Raw genomic sequence first — 24,246 nt, 5'->3', positions numbered from 1 at the left:
TCTCACGTAATTAATTTTTTTGTTTTGCTAAATCTTTATTATCAGCTTCATGAATTCATCAGTTTCTTCATTAGAAGTTCTGGACATTTTTCTTCCCAAGTACTTGGGAATTGATAAAAGAGAAATATTTTTTAAATTGTTTTAAAAGAAGGAAAAAGAAAAAAAAACAAGTTCTGGAAATGTTTATGTAGTCTACCGATTGTTTTCTTTTTCCATGTTGCTCCATTCATACTACAGACCAGGCTTGGACTGAGGCGTATGTAGGATAGGTTTACTCTGCCTCCTCTCTCTATTCAGTCAGTGAAAAAGTGCAGCCTGTGGTAAGCACCAAAAGGCCTCCATTGATCTTTATTTCCTTTTACTGTTTTTATTTTGCACTTAACAATGGCCAGTAACATACAGTTTTTCTTCATATTTGCATGCGTTGCAAAATCTGCAAATTCCTGAAGTCAATGGCTTGAAGAGAACCCCCAAGGGCAGAGAGGAAAACAACCATCACAAGAAACCCAGTAAATAGAAAGACAGGAAGCTGACCTAGGATACACAGCAAGTATCGTTTCCTCCTGGAACCACCTGCCGCCACCTTGATGGTAGGATTTTTTTTTTTTTTTTTGGTCTGTGATCTGAAAAACTCTTTTCTTAAATGAAGAGTTGCTTTGAGAAGAGGTGAAACAAGATAAGTTTAAGTTTGAATATGAGTCATACTTACTCAAGTATGGACTTGCATCACACTATACAAATCCAAGGTCAGTGAGGAACCTACAGCAAAAGAGCAACCCAGAAAAGCCAACATTTTGCTACTTCAACTAACTGCCTCCATTGGACCCAAGAGGGTATGTAAAAAACTTACAGGGATCAAATAGGCATGTATATAACGTCCCTACAAACCCTGAAGGGTTACTTTCCTGACTAGATTCAGCTTATTCCCTGAAGCAATGGAGAGACACTGAAATTGCCAAAGTTACAAAAATAAGGTGGAAACTGCACTTCCTTCAAAATGAATTGGCTTCATAACTGCCTTTTCTCCTAATCCAGCAACTTATTTCTCCCATGTTCCTGCAGGTATTCATTGCCTTACGCTTGACATGAAAAGGCAAATTCATGCAAGGACTGGGCAGTCCGAGAGGGCAGGGAGTCTGGAAGTACAGCAGTCAGCACATGCTGCGCTCCCATAATGGCTTGGCCTTCCTTTAGTCCCGAGAACCTACCCTGAGGTCAATTTGAAGTTCATTTGCAAGGTTGCTGACCACTGGGACAACATGACAGAGTGAGGACTTCAGTACTGCAAAGATGTGAAATGTCTGTGACTCTTAAAAACAAAAATCATAGCTGCTCTTAGGGCCAGGCTGGTTCTGCCATCCCAGTTTTAGCAGAATGTGGCTGTGGCCTCAGGGATCCTGCTAAGCTCTGAGACTGTCCAGTGGGTAGGCAATGGGGACAGCACTGAGGAACGGACTATGCAGTAGGCAGCCTTCAAGTCAGAGCCAAATGTCTGCAAATGGCCTTTCAATGAAGAGCCTGCTGCCTCCCCTGTAGGAGGGAAGCTGGGGGTTGGGTGTCAAAGGCAGGATTTCAAATTCCTACTGCAGGAGCTGGCCCATGAAAGCAAAGTGGGGCAAGATGATGCTCCTCCTCCACTTGACATAATTGAAGGTCCCATTCAGGCAGCACTGTTTTCAGTTTATGAGGTAAGCCATGCAGATGGTGGGTGAAAAGGAGACCCCGGCCCCACAGTGGACCAGGACCTTGCCTTACTTTTCTCTGACACAGTCAATGAAGTCTCTTCAATCTTAAAAGTCAGCCATGTGGCCATCTTGCACAGGGAAGCAATATATTGTAGGGGGGTCTGACACACTACACGGCTCCAGAGGGGGACATTTAGCTGGGCTGTAATGTGAAGATTGGAGAGGAACTTGCACTTGGATGCATGGTAGGCACCTGCAAGGTAGACGAAGGAAACGCTAGACGACCATAATCATACACTGCCCTGTAGCTGATGTTGAGCACCAGCTTTTGACACTGGCTGATAAGGCCTCTTTAAATTTCAGTTAGGGGAAATGAGTTTTACATCTATACAACACAAAGAAGACCGTCTCACATCTCAGCTAGAGAAAGCAAACTGACCACCAGGAACGCAGGAAAGCGAGGAGTCAGGTGAGGTGACCCTCAGGACATCTGCGACCACCTTGGAGGCTTGGGGCGGCGCCGCGTGGGTCACTTGAACTGCCCGGGCGTCCCGGGAGAAAGAAAGCACCCGACGGGGCAGGGAAGCGGCGCCTGCCTGCGGATTCGGAGGTGGGGGTCGGGTCCCGTCCCTCCCGGCACCGGCGGAAGAGGCGGTAGACGCTGCCAGCAGCCTGGGGGGTGCTGCGATGGCCGATCCACCCGCTCCCACCCTGCCGCCCCCCCCCCCCCCCCCCCGCGGAGGTCCCAGGCTGCGGCGGGGTCGCGGACGGGCGGAAAGAGGGGGAGCAGAGTCGGGGGCCGCTGGGGAAGCCCAGCGACAAAAGAGGGACAAAAGAAGGCAGGGAGCGGAAGAGCCAAAAGCCTACAGCACCCGGTATTCCCAGGCGGTCTCCCATCCAAGTACTAACCAGGCCCGACCCTGCTTAGCTTCCGAGATCAGACGAGATCGGGCGCGTTCAGGGTGGTATGGCCGTAGACGCTGGCGGTGGCCTTTGGCTGCCCCAAAAGGCGGCCCGCAGCCACGCCCGCCCGACTCCAGGCGTCACCGCGAGCCCTGCCGGCCGGCTGGGCCGCTCTTCCACGCTATGCCCTGGCACCGCCGGCCGCCGCGCTGCGCCACGCTGCGCCGCGCCTTCCGTCGGCCTCTCGGAGCCTCCCGTCGTCGCCGGCGGGGACGACAGGGTCTGCGCCGAGCGCTCGGGGTCCCGGGGCTTCCTCCGGGGCCTCCGCCTTGCCGCCGCCGCCGCCGCCGAGGGATACTTTGGGATCCGCCGCCGCCCCTCCGGCAAGGCCCCCTCGTGCCCCTGCCACTCAGAGCCGCCACGGCTGCCCAGGAACCCAGAGGCGGCCCAGCCCCGCGGGTTCTTTTTCTCCCAGCGCACCCACCACGCTCCCTGGTGCGGCTCAGGGGCCGGGGGGCGGGGCGGAGCCCTCGCTGTGTCCCGCGCTGGCGCTAGAGCCGGCAGCCTGACCCCGGGACCAGAGGGGCTGACGCACTCGCCCAAGGAGAGCAGAGGAGAGACGGGCGGAGAGACCGAAAGAAAGGGAGAGAAAGACAGAGAGTGACAGACGACAGCCAGAGCCGCAGAACGGGCGCCAGCTACAGGGGGCAGAACAGAAAGGGAGAGGGGGGGGGGGTGAGGCAGCTAGAGAGCCACAGCGATAGAGCCTTGGAGAGCCAGCGCTCTGCTCTGACGGACAGGGCCTCTTGGAGCAGGCCGGGGTGGGGTGGAGGCTGCTTGGGCTGGCTCAGGACGGGCTGGCAGGGCCGCCCACGCGGGAGGACCGACGGCGCCCTGACACGCGTTTTTTCTCTTGGCTCGGTTGGGTGCGTTGGCTGCGCCTCTGCTAGGGTCCTTCCTCTGTTGGCTCCTCGCCGTCCACTGGCTGCGGTGGGCCCCGCCATCTGCAGGGAGACAGGGCCCGAGGCCTGCGTCTCTCTCTCCTGCCCTCGAGACTGGGGCTTAGGCGGAGTTGGCGGCGATGGGGATGCGGGCGCACAGAAACCGCTTTCCTGGTGGCTGGCGAAGGCGCCGTCCTTTTCCCCGGCACAGCAGCCCATGAGGTCTGGAGCAGAGGCCTTGGCTTGCGTCTGTGGGACCCGCTGGCCCTGCCCGCCTCTGCCTCTACCTACCCCGGGCGGGCTCCGGTCTCGGACGGTTGCGGCGGCGCCGGGTGAGTGAATTGCGTTCACCGGGCGTCCCGGGAGCGGGAAGACACCCTGGACGGCAGGGACCCCGGGCCTGCGCCTTGGGGGGTCGGGTCCCGGCCCTCGGTGCCCAGGCTGGAGCCCAGCTCCTGATGGGCGGCGGCCAGGCCGAAGAGGAGGCGTGCTGCTGCCCGGCCGCTGCTGGTGCCGGGCTGCGGCGGGGTCGCAGGCGGGACGGAAAACCGGGCGCTTGAGAAGCACGGCGACCGCAAAAAGGCCAGGGGCAGGCAGCGAAGAGCCGAAAGCCCACGGCACCCGGTGTTCCCCAGGCGGTCTCCCGTCCAGGTACTAACCAGGCCCGACCCTGCTTTGCTTCCGAGATCTGACGAGATCGGGCGCGTCCAGGGCGGCATGGCCGTAGACGCCAGCAGCGGGCCCCTGGCTGCCCCACGAGGCCGGCGCAGCCACGGCCGCCCGACGCCAGGCCTCACTGCCACCGCCTGGCCGCGGGGCTCGGGTCGGAGACCCCCCCGAGCCGCTCGCCCGCTGCCGGGCTCGGCCGCTCTCCGGGTCTACCGCCCCAGCTCTGCCCCGACGCGGGGCTCCGCTTTCCTGCGGCCTCCCCACGCCTCCCGATTTCGCTTGTCTTCGTCGTCACGACGGCCGGGCTCCTGATCCCAACACAGGGGCCGAGGGACACCCAGAGGGCCCCGCCGACTCCAACAACGCCACCACCACCGCCGCCGCCGCCACCGCCACCGCCACCGCCACCACGACGAACACAACCCCACCCCTCCCACACACACACACACACGAGCCCACTGGCACGAGCACCCACGCAGGCCCAGGCACAGGCACGTAGACACAGACAGCTCGAAGGAGAGCCAGCGAGCGAGGGAGGGAACGGTAGAAACGGACACACGCGGAGAGACAGCGATACGGAGAGAGACGGAGAGGACCAGGAGGATGGAGACAGAGACACACAGACAGACCCAAGGGTGGGCCAGAAAGAGCGCAAGGTGGAAGGGGAAGACAAGAAAGAGAGACGCTGAGGGAATCAGAGAGCCAGAGCGCTTGAGCCTTGGAGAGGGAGCACTCTGCCGTGGTGGACCCGGCTCCCTGGAGCAGGCCCGGTAGGGTGCAGGGAGCTTGGGCTGGCCCCGAACAGAGTGGCAGGGCCGCGCGGGTCCGGGAGGACCGACGGAGCCCTGGGACGTGTTTTGCCGCGGCTGGGTTGGTTGCTTGCTTTGGGGGGTGCGTCTCGTAGGGTCCTTCCTCTGTTGGCTTCTCCCCGTCCTCCTGGTGCGGTGGGCCACCCCGGCCCCCACCCCCACCCCCGCCCCCAGATATGTAGCGCGCACCCGTCGGTCTGGCGGGAGGCGTGGCGCCCAGCGTGCCCACGGGGCCCGGGGCCTGGACCTCTCCGGTGCGCTCGGGACTAGAGTTTACACGAAGTGGGTGGCCGCGGGAATCCAAGCGCACGGGGACGATTTTCCCGGCGGCTGGCCAAACGGAAGAAGGAACCCAGGCGTTCTGGAGCGGAGGTCTCGGCTGGCGTCTGTGGCACCCGCTGCCCCCTGGCCGCCCCGGGCTTGGGGCGGCGCCGCGTGGGTCACTTGAACTGCCCGGGCGTCCCGGGAGAAAGAAAGCACCCGACGGGGCAGGGAAGCGGCGCCTGCCTGCGGATTCGGAGGTGGGGGTCGGGTCCCGTCCCTCCCGGCACCGGCGGAAGAGGCGGTAGACGCTGCCAGCAGCCTGGGGGGTGCTGCGATGGCCGATCCACCCGCTCCCACCCTGCCGCCCCCCCCCTCCCCCCCCGCGGAGGTCCCAGGCTGCGGCGGGGTCGCGGACGGGCGGAAAGAGGGGGAGCAGAGTCGGGGGCCGCTGGGGAAGCCCAGCGACAAAAGAGGGACAAAAGAAGGCAGGGAGCGGAAGAGCCAAAAGCCTACAGCACCCGGTATTCCCAGGCGGTCTCCCATCCAAGTACTAACCAGGCCCGACCCTGCTTAGCTTCCGAGATCAGACGAGATCGGGCGCGTTCAGGGTGGTATGGCCGTAGACGCTGGCGGTGGCCTTTGGCTGCCCCAAAAGGCGGCCCGCAGCCACGCCCGCCCGACTCCAGGCGTCACCGCGAGCCCTGCCGGCCGGCTGGGCCGCTCTTCCACGCTATGCCCTGGCACCGCCGGCCGCCGCGCTGCGCCACGCTGCGCCGCGCCTTCCGTCGGCCTCTCGGAGCCTCCCGTCGTCGCCGGCGGGGACGACAGGGTCTGCGCCGAGCGCTCGGGGTCCCGGGGCTTCCTCCGGGGCCTCCGCCTTGCCGCCGCCGCCGCCGCCGCCGCCGAGGGATACTTTGGGATCCGCCGCCGCCCCTCCGGCAAGGCCCCCTCGTGCCCCTGCCACTCAGAGCCGCCACGGCTGCCCAGGAACCCAGAGGCGGCCCAGCCCCGCGGGTTCTTTTTCTCCCAGCGCACCCACCACGCTCCCTGGTGCGGCTCAGGGGCCGGGGGGCGGGGCGGAGCCCTCGCTGTGTCCCGCGCTGGCGCTAGAGCCGGCAGCCTGACCCCGGGACCAGAGGGGCTGACGCACTCGCCCAAGGAGAGCAGAGGAGAGACGGGCGGAGAGACCGAAAGAAAGGGAGAGAAAGACAGAGAGTGACAGACGACAGCCAGAGCCGCAGAACGGGCGCCAGCTACAGGGGGCAGAACAGAAAGGGAGGGGGGGGGGTGAGGCAGCTAGAGAGCCACAGCGATAGAGCCTTGGAGAGCCAGCGCTCTGCTCTGACGGACAGGGCCTCTTGGAGCAGGCCGGGGTGGGGTGGAGGCTGCTTGGGCTGGCTCAGGACGGGCTGGCAGGGCCGCCCACGCGGGAGGACCGACGGCGCCCTGACACGCGTTTTTTCTCTTGGCTCGGTTGGGTGCGTTGGCTGCGCCTCTGCTAGGGTCCTTCCTCTGTTGGCTCCTCGCCGTCCACTGGCTGCGGTGGGCCCCGCCATCTGCAGGGAGACAGGGCCCGAGGCCTGCGTCTCTCTCTCCTGCCCTCGAGACTGGGGCTTAGGCGGAGTTGGCGGCGATGGGGATGCGGGCGCACAGAAACCGCTTTCCTGGTGGCTGGCGAAGGCGCCGTCCTTTTCCCCGGCACAGCAGCCCATGAGGTCTGGAGCAGAGGCCTTGGCTTGCGTCTGTGGGACCCGCTGGCCCTGCCCGCCTCTGCCTCTACCTACCCCGGGCGGGCTCCGGTCTCGGACGGTTGCGGCGGCGCCGGGTGAGTGAATTGCGTTCACCGGGCGTCCCGGGAGCGGGAAGACACCCTGGACGGCAGGGACCCCGGGCCTGCGCCTTGGGGGGTCGGGTCCCGGCCCTCGGTGCCCAGGCTGGAGCCCAGCTCCTGATGGGCGGCGGCCAGGCCGAAGAGGAGGCGTGCTGCTGCCCGGCCGCTGCTGGTGCCGGGCTGCGGCGGGGTCGCAGGCGGGACGGAAAACCGGGCGCTTGAGAAGCACGGCGACCGCAAAAAGGCCAGGGGCAGGCAGCGAAGAGCCGAAAGCCCACGGCACCCGGTGTTCCCCAGGCGGTCTCCCGTCCAGGTACTAACCAGGCCCGACCCTGCTTTGCTTCCGAGATCTGACGAGATCGGGCGCGTCCAGGGCGGCATGGCCGTAGACGCCAGCAGCGGGCCCCTGGCTGCCCCACGAGGCCGGCGCAGCCACGGCCGCCCGACGCCAGGCCTCACTGCCACCGCCTGGCCGCGGGGCTCGGGTCGGAGACCCCCCCGAGCCGCTCGCCCGCTGCCGGGCTCGGCCGCTCTCCGGGTCTACCGCCCCAGCTCTGCCCCGACGCGGGGCTCCGCTTTCCTGCGGCCTCCCCACGCCTCCCGATTTCGCTTGTCTTCGTCGTCACGACGGCCGGGCTCCTGATCCCAACACAGGGGCCGAGGGACACCCAGAGGGCCCCGCCGACTCCAACAACGCCACCACCACCGCCGCCGCCGCCACCGCCACCGCCACCGCCACCACGACGAACACAACCCCACCCCTCCCACACACACACACACACGAGCCCACTGGCACGAGCACCCACGCAGGCCCAGGCACAGGCACGTAGACACAGACAGCTCGAAGGAGAGCCAGCGAGCGAGGGAGGGAACGGTAGAAACGGACACACGCGGAGAGACAGCGATACGGAGAGAGACGGAGAGGACCAGGAGGATGGAGACAGAGACACACAGACAGACCCAAGGGTGGGCCAGAAAGAGCGCAAGGTGGAAGGGGAAGACAAGAAAGAGAGACGCTGAGGGAATCAGAGAGCCAGAGCGCTTGAGCCTTGGAGAGGGAGCACTCTGCCGTGGTGGACCCGGCTCCCTGGAGCAGGCCCGGTAGGGTGCAGGGAGCTTGGGCTGGCCCCGAACAGAGTGGCAGGGCCGCGCGGGTCCGGGAGGACCGACGGAGCCCTGGGACGTGTTTTGCCGCGGCTGGGTTGGTTGCTTGCTTTGGGGGGTGCGTCTCGTAGGGTCCTTCCTCTGTTGGCTTCTCCCCGTCCTCCTGGTGCGGTGGGCCACCCCGGCCCCCACCCCCACCCCCGCCCCCAGATATGTAGCGCGCACCCGTCGGTCTGGCGGGAGGCGTGGCGCCCAGCGTGCCCACGGGGCCCGGGGCCTGGACCTCTCCGGTGCGCTCGGGACTAGAGTTTACACGAAGTGGGTGGCCGCGGGAATCCAAGCGCACGGGGACGATTTTCCCGGCGGCTGGCCAAACGGAAGAAGGAACCCAGGCGTTCTGGAGCGGAGGTCTCGGCTGGCGTCTGTGGCACCCGCTGCCCCCTGGCCGCCCCGGGCTTGGGGCGGCGCCGCGTGGGTCACTTGAACTGCCCGGGCGTCCCGGGAGAAAGAAAGCACCCGACGGGGCAGGGAAGCGGCGCCTGCCTGCGGATTCGGAGGTGGGGGTCGGGTCCCGTCCCTCCCGGCACCGGCGGAAGAGGCGGTAGACGCTGCCAGCAGCCTGGGGGGTGCTGCGATGGCCGATCCACCCGCTCCCACCCTGCCGCCCCCCCCCCCCCCGCGGAGGTCCCAGGCTGCGGCGGGGTCGCGGACGGGCGGAAAGAGGGGGAGCAGAGTCGGGGGCCGCTGGGGAAGCCCAGCGACAAAAGAGGGACAAAAGAAGGCAGGGAGCGGAAGAGCCAAAAGCCTACAGCACCCGGTATTCCCAGGCGGTCTCCCATCTAAGTACTAACCAGGCCCGACCCTGCTTAGCTTCCGAGATCAGACGAGATCGGGCGCGTTCAGGGTGGTATGGCCGTAGACGCTGGCGGTGGCCTTTGGCTGCCCCAAAAGGCGGCCCGCAGCCACGCCCGCCCGACTCCAGGCGTCACCGCGAGCCCTGCCGGCCGGCTGGGCCGCTCTTCCACGCTATGCCCTGGCACCGCCGGCCGCCGCGCTGCGCCACGCTGCGCCGCGCCTTCCGTCGGCCTCTCGGAGCCTCCCGTCGTCGCCGGCGGGGACGACAGGGTCTGCGCCGAGCGCTCGGGGTCCCGGGGCTTCCTCCGGGGCCTCCGCCTTGCCGCCGCCGCCGCCGCCGAGGGATACTTTGGGATCCGCCGCCGCCCCTCCGGCAAGGCCCCCTCGTGCCCCTGCCACTCAGAGCCGCCACGGCTGCCCAGGAACCCAGAGGCGGCCCAGCCCCGCGGGTTCTTTTTCTCCCAGCGCACCCACCACGCTCCCTGGTGCGGCTCAGGGGCCGGAGGGCGGGGCGGAGCCCTCGCTGTGTCCCGCGCTGGCGCTAGAGCCGGCAGCCTGACCCCGGGACCAGAGGGGCTGACGCACTCGCCCAAGGAGAGCAGAGGAGAGACGGGCGGAGAGACCGAAAGAAAGGGAGAGAAAGACAGAGAGTGACAGACGACAGCCAGAGCCGCAGAACGGGCGCCAGCTACAGGGGGCAGAACAGAAAGGGAGGGGGGGGGGTGAGGCAGCTAGAGAGCCACAGCGATAGAGCCTTGGAGAGCCAGCGCTCTGCTCTGACGGACAGGGCCTCTTGGAGCAGGCCGGGGTGGGGTGGAGGCTGCTTGGGCTGGCTCAGGACGGGCTGGCAGGGCCGCCCACGCGGGAGGACCGACGGCGCCCTGACACGCGTTTTTTCTCTTGGCTCGGTTGGGTGCGTTGGCTGCGCCTCTGCTAGGGTCCTTCCTCTGTTGGCTCCTCGCCGTCCACTGGCTGCGGTGGGCCCCGCCATCTGCAGGGAGACAGGGCCCGAGGCCTGCGTCTCTCTCTCCTGCCCTCGAGACTGGGGCTTAGGCGGAGTTGGCGGCGATGGGGATGCGGGCGCACAGAAACCGCTTTCCTGGTGGCTGGCGAAGGCGCCGTCCTTTTCCCCGGCACAGCAGCCCATGAGGTCTGGAGCAGAGGCCTTGGCTTGCGTCTGTGGGACCCGCTGGCCCTGCCCGCCTCTGCCTCTACCTACCCCGGGCGGGCTCCGGTCTCGGACGGTTGCGGCGGCGCCGGGTGAGTGAATTGCGTTCACCGGGCGTCCCGGGAGCGGGAAGACACCCTGGACGGCAGGGACCCCGGGCCTGCGCCTTGGGGGGTCGGGTCCCGGCCCTCGGTGCCCAGGCTGGAGCCCAGCTCCTGATGGGCGGCGGCCAGGCCGAAGAGGAGGCGTGCTGCTGCCCGGCCGCTGCTGGTGCCGGGCTGCGGCGGGGTCGCAGGCGGGACGGAAAACCGGGCGCTTGAGAAGCACGGCGACCGCAAAAAGGCCAGGGGCAGGCAGCGAAGAGCCGAAAGCCCACGGCACCCGGTGTTCCCCAGGCGGTCTCCCGTCCAGGTACTAACCAGGCCCGACCCTGCTTTGCTTCCGAGATCTGACGAGATCGGGCGCGTCCAGGGCGGCATGGCCGTAGACGCCAGCAGCGGGCCCCTGGCTGCCCCACGAGGCCGGCGCAGCCACGGCCGCCCGACGCCAGGCCTCACTGCCACCGCCTGGCCGCGGGGCTCGGGTCGGAGACCCCCCCGAGCCGCTCGCCCGCTGCCGGGCTCGGCCGCTCTCCGGGTCTACCGCCCCAGCTCTGCCCCGACGCGGGGCTCCGCTTTCCTGCGGCCTCCCCACGCCTCCCGATTTCGCTTGTCTTCGTCGTCACGACGGCCGGGCTCCTGATCCCAACACAGGGGCCGAGGGACACCCAGAGGGCCCCGCCGACTCCAACAACGCCACCACCACCGCCGCCGCCGCCACCGCCACCGCCACCGCCACCACGACGAACACAACCCCACCCCTCCCACACACACACACACACGAGCCCAGTGGCACGAGCACCCACGCAGGCCCAGGCACAGGCACGTAGACACAGACAGCTCGAAGGAGAGCCAGCGAGCGAGGGAGGGAACGGTAGAAACGGACACACGCGGAGAGACAGCGATACGGAGAGAGACGGAGAGGACCAGGAGGATGGAGACAGAGACACACAGACAGACCCAAGGGTGGGCCAGAAAGAGCGCAAGGTGGAAGGGGAAGACAAGAAAGAGAGACGCTGAGGGAATCAGAGAGCCAGAGCGCTTGAGCCTTGGAGAGGGAGCACTCTGCCGTGGTGGACCCGGCTCCCTGGAGCAGGCCCGGTAGGGTGCAGGGAGCTTGGGCTGGCCCCGAACAGAGTGGCAGGGCCGCGCGGGTCCGGGAGGACCGACGGAGCCCTGGGACGTGTTTTGCCGCGGCTGGGTTGGTTGCTTGCTTTGGGGGGTGCGTCTCGTAGGGTCCTTCCTCTGTTGGCTTCTCCCCGTCCTCCTGGTGCGGTGGGCCACCCCGGCCCCCACCCCCACCCCCGCCCCCAGATATGTAGCGCGCACCCGTCGGTCTGGCGGGAGGCGTGGCGCCCAGCGTGCCCACGGGGCCCGGGGCCTGGACCTCTCCGGTGCGCTCGGGACTAGAGTTTACACGAAGTGGGTGGCCGCGGGAATCCAAGCGCACGGGGACGATTTTCCCGGCGGCTGGCCAAACGGAAGAAGGAACCCAGGCGTTCTGGAGCGGAGGTCTCGGCTGGCGTCTGTGGCACCCGCTGCCCCCTGGCCGCCCCGGGCTTGGGGCGGCGCCGCGTGGGTCACTTGAACTGCCCGGGCGTCCCGGGAGAAAGAAAGCACCCGACGGGGCAGGGAAGCGGCGCCTGCCTGCGGATTCGGAGGTGGGGGTCGGGTCCCGTCCCTCCCGGCACCGGCGGAAGAGGCGGTAGACGCTGCCAGCAGCCTGGGGGGTGCTGCGATGGCCGATCCACCCGCTCCCACCCTGCCGCCCCCCCCCCGCCCCCCCCCCGCGGAGGTCCCAGGCTGCGGCGGGGTCGCGGACGGGCGGAAAGAGGGGGAGCAGAGTCGGGGGCCGCTGGGGAAGCCCAGCGACAAAAGAAGGACAAAAGAAGGCAGGGAGCGGAAGAGCCAAAAGCCTACAGCACCCGGTATTCCCAGGCGGTCTCCCATCCAAGTACTAACCAGGCCCGACCCTGCTTAGCTTCCGAGATCAGACGAGATCGGGCGCGTTCAGGGTGGTATGGCCGTAGACGCTGGCGGTGGCCTTTGGCTGCCCCAAAAGGCGGCCCGCAGCCACGCCCGCCCGACTCCAGGCGTCACCGCGAGCCCTGCCGGCCGGCTGGGCCGCTCTTCCACGCTATGCCCTGGCACCGCCGGCCGCCGCGCTGCCGCCACGCTGCGCCGCGCCTTCCGTCGGCCTCTCGGAGCCTCCCGTCGTCGCCGGCGGGGGACGACAGGGTCTGCGCCGAGCGCTCGGGTCCCGGGGCTTCCTCCGGGGCCTCTGCCGCCGCCGCCGCCGCCGAGGGATACTTTGGGATCCGCCGCCGCCCCTCCGGCAAGGCCCCCTCGTGCCCCTGCCACTCAGAGCCGCCACGGCTGCCCAGGAACCCAGAGGCGGCCCAGCCCCGCGGGTTCTTTTTCTCCCAGCGCACCCACCACGCTCCCTGGTGCGGCTCAGGGGCCGGGGGGCGGGGCGGAGCCCTCGCTGTGTCCCGCGCTGGCGCTAGAGCCGGCAGCCTGACCCCGGGACCAGAGGGGCTGACGCACTCGCCCAAGGAGAGCAGAGGAGAGACGGGCGGAGAGACCGAAAGAAAGGGAGAGAAAGACAGAGAGTGACAGACGACAGCCAGAGCCGCAGAACGGGCGCCAGCTACAGGGGGCAGAACAGAAAGGGAGGGGGGGGGGGTGAGGCAGCTAGAGAGCCACAGCGATAGAGCCTTGGAGAGCCAGCGCTCTGCTCTGACGGACAGGGCCTCTTGGAGCAGGCCGGGGTGGGGTGGAGGCTGCTTGGGCTGGCTCAGGACGGGCTGGCAGGGCCGCCCACGCGGGAGGACCGACGGCGCCCTGACACGCGTTTTTTCTCTTGGCTCGGTTGGGTGCGTTGGCTGCGCCTCTGCTAGGGTCCTTCCTCTGTTGGCTCCTCGCCGTCCACTGGCTGCGGTGGGCCCCGCCATCTGCAGGGAGACAGGGCCCGAGGCCTGCGTCTCTCTCTCCTGCCCTCGAGACTGGGGCTTAGGCGGAGTTGGCGGCGATGGGGATGCGGGCGCACAGAAACCGCTTTCCTGGTGGCTGGCGAAGGCGCCGTCCTTTTCCCCGGCACAGCAGCCCATGAGGTCTGGAGCAGAGGCCTTGGCTTGCGTCTGTGGGACCCGCTGGCCCTGCCCGCCTCTGCCTCTACCTACCCCGGGCGGGCTCCGGTCTCGGACGGTTGCGGCGGCGCCGGGTGAGTGAATTGCGTTCACCGGGCGTCCCGGGAGCGGGAAGACACCCTGGACGGCAGGGACCCCGGGCCTGCGCCTTGGGGGGTCGGGTCCCGGCCCTCGGTGCCCAGGCTGGAGCCCAGCTCCTGATGGGCGGCGGCCAGGCCGAAGAGGAGGCGTGCTGCTGCCCGGCCGCTGCTGGTGCCGGGCTGCGGCGGGGTCGCAGGCGGGACGGAAAACCGGGCGCTTGAGAAGCACGGCGACCGCAAAAAGGCCAGGGGCAGGCAGCGAAGAGCCGAAAGCCCACGGCACCCGGTGTTCCCCAGGCGGTCTCCCGTCCAGGTACTAACCAGGCCCGACCCTGCTTTGCTTCCGAGATCTGACGAGATCGGGCGCGTCCAGGGCGGCATGGCCGTAGACGCCAGCAGCGGGCCCCTGGCTGCCCCACGAGGCCGGCGCAGCCACGGCCGCCCGACGCCAGGCCTCACTGCCACCGCCTGGCCGCGGGGCTCGGGTCGGAGACCCCCCCGAGCCGCTCGCCCGCTGCCGGGCTCGGCCGCTCTCCGGGTCTACCGCCCCAGCTCTGCCCCGACGCGGGGCTCCGCTTTCCTGCGGCCTCCCCACGCCTCCCGATTTCGCTTGTCTTCGTCGTCACGACGGCCGGGCTCCTGATCCCAACACAGGGGCCGAGGGACACCCAGAGGGCCCCGCCGACTCCAACAACGCCACCACCACCGCCGCCGCCGCCACCGCCACCGCCACCACGACGAACACAACCCCACCCCTCCCACACACACACACACACGAGCCCACTGGCACGAGCACCCACGCAGGCCCAGGCACAGGCACGTAGACACAGACAGCTCGAAGGAGAGCCAGCGAGCGAGGGAGGGAACGGTAGAAACGGACACACGCGGAGAGACAGCGATACGGAGAGAGACGGAGAGGACCAGGAGGATGGAGACAGAGACACACAGACAGACCCAAGGGTGGGCCAGAAAGAGCGCAAGGTGGAAGGGGAAGACAAGAAAGAGAGACGCTGAGGGAATCAGAGAGCCAGAGCGCTTGAGCCTTGGAGAGGGAGCACTCTGCCGTGGTGGACCCGGCTCCCTGGAGCAGGCCCGGTAGGGTGCAGGGAGCTTGGGCTGGCCCCGAACAGAGTGGCAGGGCCGCGCGGGTCCGGGAGGACCGACGGAGCCCTGGGACGTGTTTTGCCGCGGCTGGGTTGGTTGCTTGCTTTGGGGGGTGCGTCTCGTAGGGTCCTTCCTCTGTTGGCTTCTCCCCGTCCTCCTGGTGCGGTGGGCCACCCCGGCCCCCACCCCCACCCCCGCCCCCAGATATGTAGCGCGCACCCGTCGGTCTGGCGGGAGGCGTGGCGCCCAGCGTGCCCACGGGGCCCGGGGCCTGGACCTCTCCGGTGCGCTCGGGACTAGAGTTTACACGAAGTGGGTGGCCGCGGGAATCCAAGCGCACGGGGACGATTTTCCCGGCGGCTGGCCAAACGGAAGAAGGAACCCAGGCGTTCTGGAGCGGAGGTCTCGGCTGGCGTCTGTGGCACCCGCTGCCCCCTGGCCGCCCCGGGCTTGGGGCGGCGCCGCGTGGGTCACTTGAACTGCCCGGGCGTCCCGGGAGAAAGAAAGCACCCGACGGGGCAGGGAAGCGGCGCCTGCCTGCGGATTCGGAGGTGGGGGTCGGGTCCCGTCCCTCCCGGCACCGGCGGAAGAGGCGGTAGACGCTGCCAGCAGCCTGGGGGGTGCTGCGATGGCCGATCCACCCGCTCCCACCCTGCCGCCCCCCCTCCCCCCCCCCGCGGAGGTCCCAGGCTGCGGCGGGGTCGCGGACGGGCGGAAAGAGGGGGAGCAGAGTCGGGGGCCGCTGGGGAAGCCCAGCGACAAAAGAGGGACAAAAGAAGGCAGGGAGCGGAAGAGCCAAAAGCCTACAGCACCCGGTATTCCCAGGCGGTCTCCCATCCAAGTACTAACCAGGCCCGACCCTGCTTAGCTTCCGAGATCAGACGAGATCGGGCGCGTTCAGGGTGGTATGGCCGTAGACGCTGGCGGTGGCCTTTGGCTGCCCCAAAAGGCGGCCCGCAGCCACGCCCGCCCGACTCCAGGCGTCACCGCGAGCCCTGCCGGCCGGCTGGGCCGCTCTTCCACGCTATGCCCTGGCACCGCCGGCCGCCGCGCTGCGCCACGCTGCGCCGCGCCTTCCGTCGGCCTCTCGGAGCCTCCCGTCGTCGCCGGCGGGGACGACAGGGTCTGCGCCGAGCGCTCGGGGTCCCGGGGCTTCCTCCGGGGCCTCCGCCTTGCCGCCGCCGCCGCCGCCGAGGGATACTTTGGGATCCGCCGCCGCCCCTCCGGCAAGGCCCCCTCGTGCCCCTGCCACTCAGAGCCGCCACGGCTGCCCAGGAACCCAGAGGCGGCCCAGCCCCGCGGGTTCTTTTTCTCCCAGCGCACCCACCACGCTCCCTGGTGCGGCTCAGGGGCCGGGGGGCGGGGCGGAGCCCTCGCTGTGTCCCGCGCTGGCGCTAGAGCCGGCAGCCTGACCCCGGGACCAGAGGGGCTGACGCACTCGCCCAAGGAGAGCAGAGGAGAGACGGGCGGAGAGACCGAAAGAAAGGGAGAGAAAGACAGAGAGTGACAGACGACAGCCAGAGCCGCAGAACGGGCGCCAGCTACAGGGGGCAGAACAGAAAGGGAGGGGGGGGGGGGTGAGGCAGCTAGAGAGCCACAGCGATAGAGCCTTGGAGAGCCAGCGCTCTGCTCTGACGGACAGGGCCTCTTGGAGCAGGCCGGGGTGGGGTGGAGGCTGCTTGGGCTGGCTCAGGACGGGCTGGCAGGGCCGCCCACGCGGGAGGACCGACGGCGCCCTGACACGCGTTTTTTCTCTTGGCTCGGTTGGGTGCGTTGGCTGCGCCTCTGCTAGGGTCCTTCCTCTGTTGGCTCCTCGCCGTCCACTGGCTGCGGTGGGCCCCGCCATCTGCAGGGAGACAGGGCCCGAGGCCTGCGTCTCTCTCTCCTGCCCTCGAGACTGGGGCTTAGGCGGAGTTGGCGGCGATGGGGATGCGGGCGCACAGAAACCGCTTTCCTGGTGGCTGGCGAAGGCGCCGTCCTTTTCCCCGGCACAGCAGCCCATGAGGTCTGGAGCAGAGGCCTTGGCTTGCGTCTGTGGGACCCGCTGGCCCTGCCCGCCTCTGCCTCTACCTACCCCGGGCGGGCTCCGGTCTCGGACGGTTGCGGCGGCGCCGGGTGAGTGAATTGCGTTCACCGGGCGTCCCGGGAGCGGGAAGACACCCTGGACGGCAGGGACCCCGGGCCTGCGCCTTGGGGGGTCGGGTCCCGGCCCTCGGTGCCCAGGCTGGAGCCCAGCTCCTGATGGGCGGCGGCCAGGCCGAAGAGGAGGCGTGCTGCTGCCCGGCCGCTGCTGGTGCCGGGCTGCGGCGGGGTCGCAGGCGGGACGGAAAACCGGGCGCTTGAGAAGCACGGCGACCGCAAAAAGGCCAGGGGCAGGCAGCGAAGAGCCGAAAGCCCACGGCACCCGGTGTTCCCCAGGCGGTCTCCCGTCCAGGTACTAACCAGGCCCGACCCTGCTTTGCTTCCGAGATCTGACGAGATCGGGCGCGTCCAGGGCGGCATGGCCGTAGACGCCAGCAGCGGGCCCCTGGCTGCCCCACGAGGCCGGCGCAGCCACGGCCGCCCGACGCCAGGCCTCACTGCCACCGCCTGGCCGCGGGGCTCGGGTCGGAGACCCCCCCGAGCCGCTCGCCCGCTGCCGGGCTCGGCCGCTCTCCGGGTCTACCGCCCCAGCTCTGCCCCGACGCGGGGCTCCGCTTTCCTGCGGCCTCCCCACGCCTCCCGATTTCGCTTGTCTTCGTCGTCACGACGGCCGGGCTCCTGATCCCAACACAGGGGCCGAGGGACACCCAGAGGGCCCCGCCGACTCCAACAACGCCACCACCACCGCCGCCGCCGCCACCGCCACCGCCACCGCCAGCACGACGAACACAACCCCACCCCTCCCACACACACACACACACGAGCCCAGTGGCACGAGCACCCACGCAGGCCCAGGCACAGGCACGTAGACACAGACAGCTCGAAGGAGAGCCAGCGAGCGAGGGAGGGAACGGTAGAAACGGACACACGCGGAGAGACAGCGATACGGAGAGAGACGGAGAGGACCAGGAGGATGGAGACAGAGACACACAGACAGACCCAAGGGTGGGCCAGAAAGAGCGCAAGGTGGAAGGGGAAGACAAGAAAGAGAGACGCTGAGGGAATCAGAGAGCCAGAGCGCTTGAGCCTTGGAGAGGGAGCACTCTGCCGTGGTGGACCCGGCTCCCTGGAGCAGGCCCGGTAGGGTGCAGGGAGCTTGGGCTGGCCCCGAACAGAGTGGCAGGGCCGCGCGGGTCCGGGAGGACCGACGGAGCCCTGGGACGTGTTTTGCCGCGGCTGGGTTGGTTGCTTGCTTTGGGGGGTGCGTCTCGTAGGGTCCTTCCTCTGTTGGCTTCTCCCCGTCCTCCTGGTGCGGTGGGCCACCCCGGCCCCCACCCCCACCCCCGCCCCCAGATATGTAGCGCGCACCCGTCGGTCTGGCGGGAGGCGTGGCGCCCAGCGTGCCCACGGGGCCCGGGGCCTGGACCTCTCCGGTGCGCTCGGGACTAGAGTTTACACGAAGTGGGTGGCCGCGGGAATCCAAGCGCACGGGGACGATTTTCCCGGCGGCTGGCCAAACGGAAGAAGGAACCCAGGCGTTCTGGAGCGGAGGTCTCGGCTGGCGTCTGTGGCACCCGCTGCCCCCTGGCCGCCCCGGGCTTGGGGCGGCGCCGCGTGGGTCACTTGAACTGCCCGGGCGTCCCGGGAGAAAGAAAGCACCCGACGGGGCAGGGAAGCGGCGCCTGCCTGCGGATTCGGAGGTGGGGGTCGGGTCCCGTCCCTCCCGGCACCGGCGGAAGAGGCGGTAGACGCTGCCAGCAGCCTGGGGGGTGCTGCGATGGCCGATCCACCCGCTCCCACCCTGCCGCCCCCCCTCCCCCCCCCCGCGGAGGTCCCAGGCTGCGGCGGGGTCGCGGACGGGCGGAAAGAGGGGGAGCAGAGTCGGGGGCCGCTGGGGAAGCCCAGCGACAAAAGAGGGACAAAAGAAGGCAGGGAGCGGAAGAGCCAAAAGCCTACAGCACCCGGTATTCCCAGGCGGTCTCCCATCCAAGTACTAACCAGGCCCGACCCTGCTTAGCTTCCGAGATCAGACGAGATCGGGCGCGTTCAGGGTGGTATGGCCGTAGACGCTGGCGGTGGCCTTTGGCTGCCCCAAAAGGCGGCCCGCAGCCACGCCCGCCCGACTCCAGGCGTCACCGCGAGCCCTGCCGGCCGGCTGGGCCGCTCTTCCACGCTATGCCCTGGCACCGCCGGCCGCCGCGCTGCGCCACGCTGCGCCGCGCCTTCCGTCGGCCTCTCGGAGCCTCCCGTCGTCGCCGGCGGGGACGACAGGGTCTGCGCCGAGCGCTCGGGGTCCCGGGGCTTCCTCCGGGGCCTCCGCCTTGCCGCCGCCGCCGCCGCCGAGGGATACTTTGGGATCCGCCGCCGCCCCTCCGGCAAGGCCCCCTCGTGCCCCTGCCACTCAGAGCCGCCACGGCTGCCCAGGAACCCAGAGGCGGCCCAGCCCCGCGGGTTCTTTTTCTCCCAGCGCACCCACCACGCTCCCTGGTGCGGCTCAGGGGCCGGGGGGCGGGGCGGAGCCCTCGCTGTGTCCCGCGCTGGCGCTAGAGCCGGCAGCCTGACCCCGGGACCAGAGGGGCTGACGCACTCGCCCAAGGAGAGCAGAGGAGAGACGGGCGGAGAGACCGAAAGAAAGGGAGAGAAAGACAGAGAGTGACAGACGACAGCCAGAGCCGCAGAACGGGCGCCAGCTACAGGGGGCAGAACAGAAAGGGAGGGGGGGGGGGGTGAGGCAGCTAGAGAGCCACAGCGATAGAGCCTTGGAGAGCCAGCGCTCTGCTCTGACGGACAGGGCCTCTTGGAGCAGGCCGGGGTGGGGTGGAGGCTGCTTGGGCTGGCTCAGGACGGGCTGGCAGGGCCGCCCACGCGGGAGGACCGACGGCGCCCTGACACGCGTTTTTTCTCTTGGCTCGGTTGGGTGCGTTGGCTGCGCCTCTGCTAGGGTCCTTCCTCTGTTGGCTCCTCGCCGTCCACTGGCTGCGGTGGGCCCCGCCATCTGCAGGGAGACAGGGCCCGAGGCCTGCGTCTCTCTCTCCTGCCCTCGAGACTGGGGCTTAGGCGGAGTTGGCGGCGATGGGGATGCGGGCGCACAGAAACCGCTTTCCTGGTGGCTGGCGAAGGCGCCGTCCTTTTCCCCGGCACAGCAGCCCATGAGGTCTGGAGCAGAGGCCTTGGCTTGCGTCTGTGGGACCCGCTGGCCCTGCCCGCCTCTGCCTCTACCTACCCCGGGCGGGCTCCGGTCTCGGACGGTTGCGGCGGCGCCGGGTGAGTGAATTGCGTTCACCGGGCGTCCCGGGAGCGGGAAGACACCCTGGACGGCAGGGACCCCGGGCCTGCGCCTTGGGGGGTCGGGTCCCGGCCCTCGGTGCCCAGGCTGGAGCCCAGCTCCTGATGGGCGGCGGCCAGGCCGAAGAGGAGGCGTGCTGCTGCCCGGCCGCTGCTGGTGCCGGGCTGCGGCGGGGTCGCAGGCGGGACGGAAAACCGGGCGCTTGAGAAGCACGGCGACCGCAAAAAGGCCAGGGGCAGGCAGCGAAGAGCCGAAAGCCCACGGCACCCGGTGTTCCCCAGGCGGTCTCCCGTCCAGGTACTAACCAGGCCCGACCCTGCTTTGCTTCCGAGATCTGACGAGATCGGGCGCGTCCAGGGCGGCATGGCCGTAGACGCCAGCAGCGGGCCCCTGGCTGCCCCACGAGGCCGGCGCAGCCACGGCCGCCCGACGCCAGGCCTCACTGCCACCGCCTGGCCGCGGGGCTCGGGTCGGAGACCCCCCCGAGCCGCTCGCCCGCTGCCGGGCTCGGCCGCTCTCCGGGTCTACCGCCCCAGCTCTGCCCCGACGCGGGGCTCCGCTTTCCTGCGGCCTCCCCACGCCTCCCGATTTCGCTTGTCTTCGTCGTCACGACGGCCGGGCTCCTGATCCCAACACAGGGGCCGAGGGACACCCAGAGGGCCCCGCCGACTCCAACAACGCCACCACCACCGCCGCCGCCGCCACCGCCACCGCCACCGCCACCACGACGAACACAACCCCACCCCTCCCACACACACACACACACGAGCCCAGTGGCACGAGCACCCACGCAGGCCAGGCACAGGCACGTAGACACAGACAGCTCGAAGGAGAGCCAGCGAGCGAGGGAGGGAACGGTAGAAACGGACACACGCGGAGAGACAGCGATACGGAGAGAGACGGAGAGGACCAGGAGGATGGAGACAGAGACACACAGACAGACCCAAGGGTGGGCCAGAAAGAGCGCAAGGTGGAAGGGGAAGACAAGAAAGAGAGACGCTGAGGGAATCAGAGAGCCAGAGCGCTTGAGCCTTGGAGAGGGAGCACTCTGCCGTGGTGGACCCGGCTCCCTGGAGCAGGCCCGGTAGGGTGCAGGGAGCTTGGGCTGGCCCCGAACAGAGTGGCAGGGCCGCGCGGGTCCGGGAGGACCGACGGAGCCCTGGGACGTGTTTTGCCGCGGCTGGGTTGGTTGCTTGCTTTGGGGGGTGCGTCTCGTAGGGTCCTTCCTCTGTTGGCTTCTCCCCGTCCTCCTGGTGCGGTGGGCCACCCCGGCCCCCACCCCCACCCCCGCCCCCAGATATGTAGCGCGCACCCGTCGGTCTGGCGGGAGGCGTGGCGCCCAGCGTGCCCACGGGGCCCGGGGCCTGGACCTCTCCGGTGCGCTCGGGACTAGAGTTTACACGAAGTGGGTGGCCGCGGGAATCCAAGCGCACGGGGACGATTTTCCCGGCGGCTGGCCAAACGGAAGAAGGAACCCAGGCGTTCTGGAGCGGAGGTCTCGGCTGGCGTCTGTGGCACCCGCTGCCCCCTGGCCGCCCCGGGCTTGGGGCGGCGCCGCGTGGGTCACTTGAACTGCCCGGGCGTCCCGGGAGAAAGAAAGCACCCGACGGGGCAGGGAAGCGGCGCCTGCCTGCGGATTCGGAGGTGGGGGTCGGGTCCCGTCCCTCCCGGCACCGGCGGAAGAGGCGGTAGACGCTGCCAGCAGCCTGGGGGGTGCTGCGATGGCCGATCCACCCGCTCCCACCCTGCCGCCCCCCCTCCCCCCCCCCGCGGAGGTCCCAGGCTGCGGCGGGGTCGCGGACGGGCGGAAAGAGGGGGAGCAGAGTCGGGGGCCGCTGGGGAAGCCCAGCGACAAAAGAGGGACAAAAGAAGGCAGGGAGCGGAAGAGCCAAAAGCCTACAGCACCCGGTATTCCCAGGCGGTCTCCCATCCAAGTACTAACCAGGCCCGACCCTGCTTAGCTTCCGAGATCAGACGAGATCGGGCGCGTTCAGGGTGGTATGGCCGTAGACGCTGGCGGTGGCCTTTGGCTGCCCCAAAAGGCGGCCCGCAGCCACGCCCGCCCGACTCCAGGCGTCACCGCGAGCCCTGCCGGCCGGCTGGGCCGCTCTTCCACGCTATGCCCTGGCACCGCCGGCCGCCGCGCTGCGCCACGCTGCGCCGCGCCTTCCGTCGGCCTCTCGGAGCCTCCCGTCGTCGCCGGCGGGGACGACAGGGTCTGCGCCGAGCGCTCGGGGTCCCGGGGCTTCCTCCGGGGCCTCCGCCTTGCCGCCGCCGCCGCCGCCGAGGGATACTTTGGGATCCGCCGCCGCCCCTCCGGCAAGGCCCCCTCGTGCCCCTGCCACTCAGAGCCGCCACGGCTGCCCAGGAACCCAGAGGCGGCCCAGCCCCGCGGGTTCTTTTTCTCCCAGCGCACCCACCACGCTCCCTGGTGCGGCTCAGGGGCCGGGGGGCGGGGCGGAGCCCTCGCTGTGTCCCGCGCTGGCGCTAGAGCCGGCAGCCTGACCCCGGGACCAGAGGGGCTGACGCACTCGCCCAAGGAGAGCAGAGGAGAGACGGGCGGAGAGACCGAAAGAAAGGGAGAGAAAGACAGAGAGTGACAGACGACAGCCAGAGCCGCAGAACGGGCGCCAGCTACAGGGGGCAGAACAGAAAGGGAGGGGGGGGGGGGTGAGGCAGCTAGAGAGCCACAGCGATAGAGCCTTGGAGAGCCAGCGCTCTGCTCTGACGGACAGGGCCTCTTGGAGCAGGCCGGGGTGGGGTGGAGGCTGCTTGGGCTGGCTCAGGACGGGCTGGCAGGGCCGCCCACGCGGGAGGACCGACGGCGCCCTGACACGCGTTTTTTCTCTTGGCTCGGTTGGGTGCGTTGGCTGCGCCTCTGCTAGGGTCCTTCCTCTGTTGGCTCCTCGCCGTCCACTGGCTGCGGTGGGCCCCGCCATCTGCAGGGAGACAGGGCCCGAGGCCTGCGTCTCTCTCTCCTGCCCTCGAGACTGGGGCTTAGGCGGAGTTGGCGGCGATGGGGATGCGGGCGCACAGAAACCGCTTTCCTGGTGGCTGGCGAAGGCGCCGTCCTTTTCCCCGGCACAGCAGCCCATGAGGTCTGGAGCAGAGGCCTTGGCTTGCGTCTGTGGGACCCGCTGGCCCTGCCCGCCTCTGCCTCTACCTACCCCGGGCGGGCTCCGGTCTCGGACGGTTGCGGCGGCGCCGGGTGAGTGAATTGCGTTCACCGGGCGTCCCGGGAGCGGGAAGACACCCTGGACGGCAGGGACCCCGGGCCTGCGCCTTGGGGGGTCGGGTCCCGGCCCTCGGTGCCCAGGCTGGAGCCCAGCTCCTGATGGGCGGCGGCCAGGCCGAAGAGGAGGCGTGCTGCTGCCCGGCCGCTGCTGGTGCCGGGCTGCGGCGGGGTCGCAGGCGGGACGGAAAACCGGGCGCTTGAGAAGCACGGCGACCGCAAAAAGGCCAGGGGCAGGCAGCGAAGAGCCGAAAGCCCACGGCACCCGGTGTTCCCCAGGCGGTCTCCCGTCCAGGTACTAACCAGGCCCGACCCTGCTTTGCTTCCGAGATCTGACGAGATCGGGCGCGTCCAGGGCGGCATGGCCGTAGACGCCAGCAGCGGGCCCCTGGCTGCCCCACGAGGCCGGCGCAGCCACGGCCGCCCGACGCCAGGCCTCACTGCCACCGCCTGGCCGCGGGGCTCGGGTCGGAGACCCCCCCGAGCCGCTCGCCCGCTGCCGGGCTCGGCCGCTCTCCGGGTCTACCGCCCCAGCTCTGCCCCGACGCGGGGCTCCGCTTTCCTGCGGCCTCCCCACGCCTCCCGATTTCGCTTGTCTTCGTCGTCACGACGGCCGGGCTCCTGATCCCAACACAGGGGCCGAGGGACACCCAGAGGGCCCCGCCGACTCCAACAACGCCACCACCACCGCCGCCGCCGCCACCGCCACCGCCACCGCCAGCACGACGAACACAACCCCACCCCTCCCACACACACACACACACGAGCCCAGTGGCACGAGCACCCACGCAGGCCCAGGCACAGGCACGTAGACACAGACAGCTCGAAGGAGAGCCAGCGAGCGAGGGAGGGAACGGTAGAAACGGACACACGCGGAGAGACAGCGATACGGAGAGAGACGGAGAGGACCAGGAGGATGGAGACAGAGACACACAGACAGACCCAAGGGTGGGCCAGAAAGAGCGCAAGGTGGAAGGGGAAGACAA

At 68.7% G+C, this 24,246-nt stretch overlaps 14 non-coding genes and 1 pseudogene across 14 annotated transcripts; all 15 read right to left on the bottom strand.

The window, feature by feature from the left end:
- Window positions 1-212: 212 nt before the first annotated feature.
- LOC120362121 (small nucleolar RNA SNORA51) lies at window positions 213-337 on the bottom strand (annotated as a pseudogene).
- Window positions 338-2,545: 2,208 nt separating this feature from the next.
- LOC120362116 (5S ribosomal RNA) lies at window positions 2,546-2,664 on the bottom strand. Its single transcript, XR_005578111.1, has one exon. It is a non-coding gene; the product is annotated as a 5S ribosomal RNA (ribosomal RNA).
- Window positions 2,665-4,138: 1,474 nt separating this feature from the next.
- LOC141581334 (5S ribosomal RNA) lies at window positions 4,139-4,258 on the bottom strand. The gene has a single exon (XR_012513928.1). It is a non-coding gene; the product is annotated as a 5S ribosomal RNA (ribosomal RNA).
- Window positions 4,259-5,777: 1,519 nt separating this feature from the next.
- On the bottom strand, window positions 5,778-5,896 carry LOC141581377 (5S ribosomal RNA). Its single transcript, XR_012513969.1, has one exon. It is a non-coding gene; the product is annotated as a 5S ribosomal RNA (ribosomal RNA).
- A 1,477-nt stretch (window positions 5,897-7,373) lies between these two features.
- On the bottom strand, window positions 7,374-7,493 carry LOC141581333 (5S ribosomal RNA). The gene has a single exon (XR_012513927.1). It is a non-coding gene; the product is annotated as a 5S ribosomal RNA (ribosomal RNA).
- Window positions 7,494-9,008: 1,515 nt separating this feature from the next.
- LOC141581378 (5S ribosomal RNA) lies at window positions 9,009-9,127 on the bottom strand. The gene has a single exon (XR_012513970.1). It is a non-coding gene; the product is annotated as a 5S ribosomal RNA (ribosomal RNA).
- Window positions 9,128-10,598: 1,471 nt separating this feature from the next.
- On the bottom strand, window positions 10,599-10,718 carry LOC141581332 (5S ribosomal RNA). The gene has a single exon (XR_012513926.1). It is a non-coding gene; the product is annotated as a 5S ribosomal RNA (ribosomal RNA).
- A 1,522-nt stretch (window positions 10,719-12,240) lies between these two features.
- On the bottom strand, window positions 12,241-12,359 carry LOC141581376 (5S ribosomal RNA). The gene has a single exon (XR_012513968.1). It is a non-coding gene; the product is annotated as a 5S ribosomal RNA (ribosomal RNA).
- A 1,468-nt stretch (window positions 12,360-13,827) lies between these two features.
- LOC141581331 (5S ribosomal RNA) lies at window positions 13,828-13,947 on the bottom strand. The gene has a single exon (XR_012513925.1). It is a non-coding gene; the product is annotated as a 5S ribosomal RNA (ribosomal RNA).
- Window positions 13,948-15,460: 1,513 nt separating this feature from the next.
- Window positions 15,461-15,579, bottom strand: LOC141581375 (5S ribosomal RNA). The gene has a single exon (XR_012513967.1). It is a non-coding gene; the product is annotated as a 5S ribosomal RNA (ribosomal RNA).
- A 1,473-nt stretch (window positions 15,580-17,052) lies between these two features.
- On the bottom strand, window positions 17,053-17,172 carry LOC141581330 (5S ribosomal RNA). Its single transcript, XR_012513924.1, has one exon. It is a non-coding gene; the product is annotated as a 5S ribosomal RNA (ribosomal RNA).
- Window positions 17,173-18,691: 1,519 nt separating this feature from the next.
- On the bottom strand, window positions 18,692-18,810 carry LOC141581374 (5S ribosomal RNA). The gene has a single exon (XR_012513966.1). It is a non-coding gene; the product is annotated as a 5S ribosomal RNA (ribosomal RNA).
- Window positions 18,811-20,283: 1,473 nt separating this feature from the next.
- On the bottom strand, window positions 20,284-20,403 carry LOC141581329 (5S ribosomal RNA). Its single transcript, XR_012513923.1, has one exon. It is a non-coding gene; the product is annotated as a 5S ribosomal RNA (ribosomal RNA).
- A 1,518-nt stretch (window positions 20,404-21,921) lies between these two features.
- Window positions 21,922-22,040, bottom strand: LOC141581373 (5S ribosomal RNA). The gene has a single exon (XR_012513965.1). It is a non-coding gene; the product is annotated as a 5S ribosomal RNA (ribosomal RNA).
- Window positions 22,041-23,513: 1,473 nt separating this feature from the next.
- On the bottom strand, window positions 23,514-23,633 carry LOC141581327 (5S ribosomal RNA). Its single transcript, XR_012513921.1, has one exon. It is a non-coding gene; the product is annotated as a 5S ribosomal RNA (ribosomal RNA).
- Window positions 23,634-24,246: the final 613 nt, after the last annotated feature.

This window comes from Saimiri boliviensis, chromosome 14, assembly GCF_048565385.1.
Source record: "Saimiri boliviensis isolate mSaiBol1 chromosome 14, mSaiBol1.pri, whole genome shotgun sequence".
Taxonomy (NCBI): domain Eukaryota; kingdom Metazoa; phylum Chordata; class Mammalia; order Primates; family Cebidae; genus Saimiri; species Saimiri boliviensis.
The sequence above is the reverse complement of the archived record's forward strand: the minus strand, read 5'-3'. Positions and strand labels throughout refer to the sequence as shown.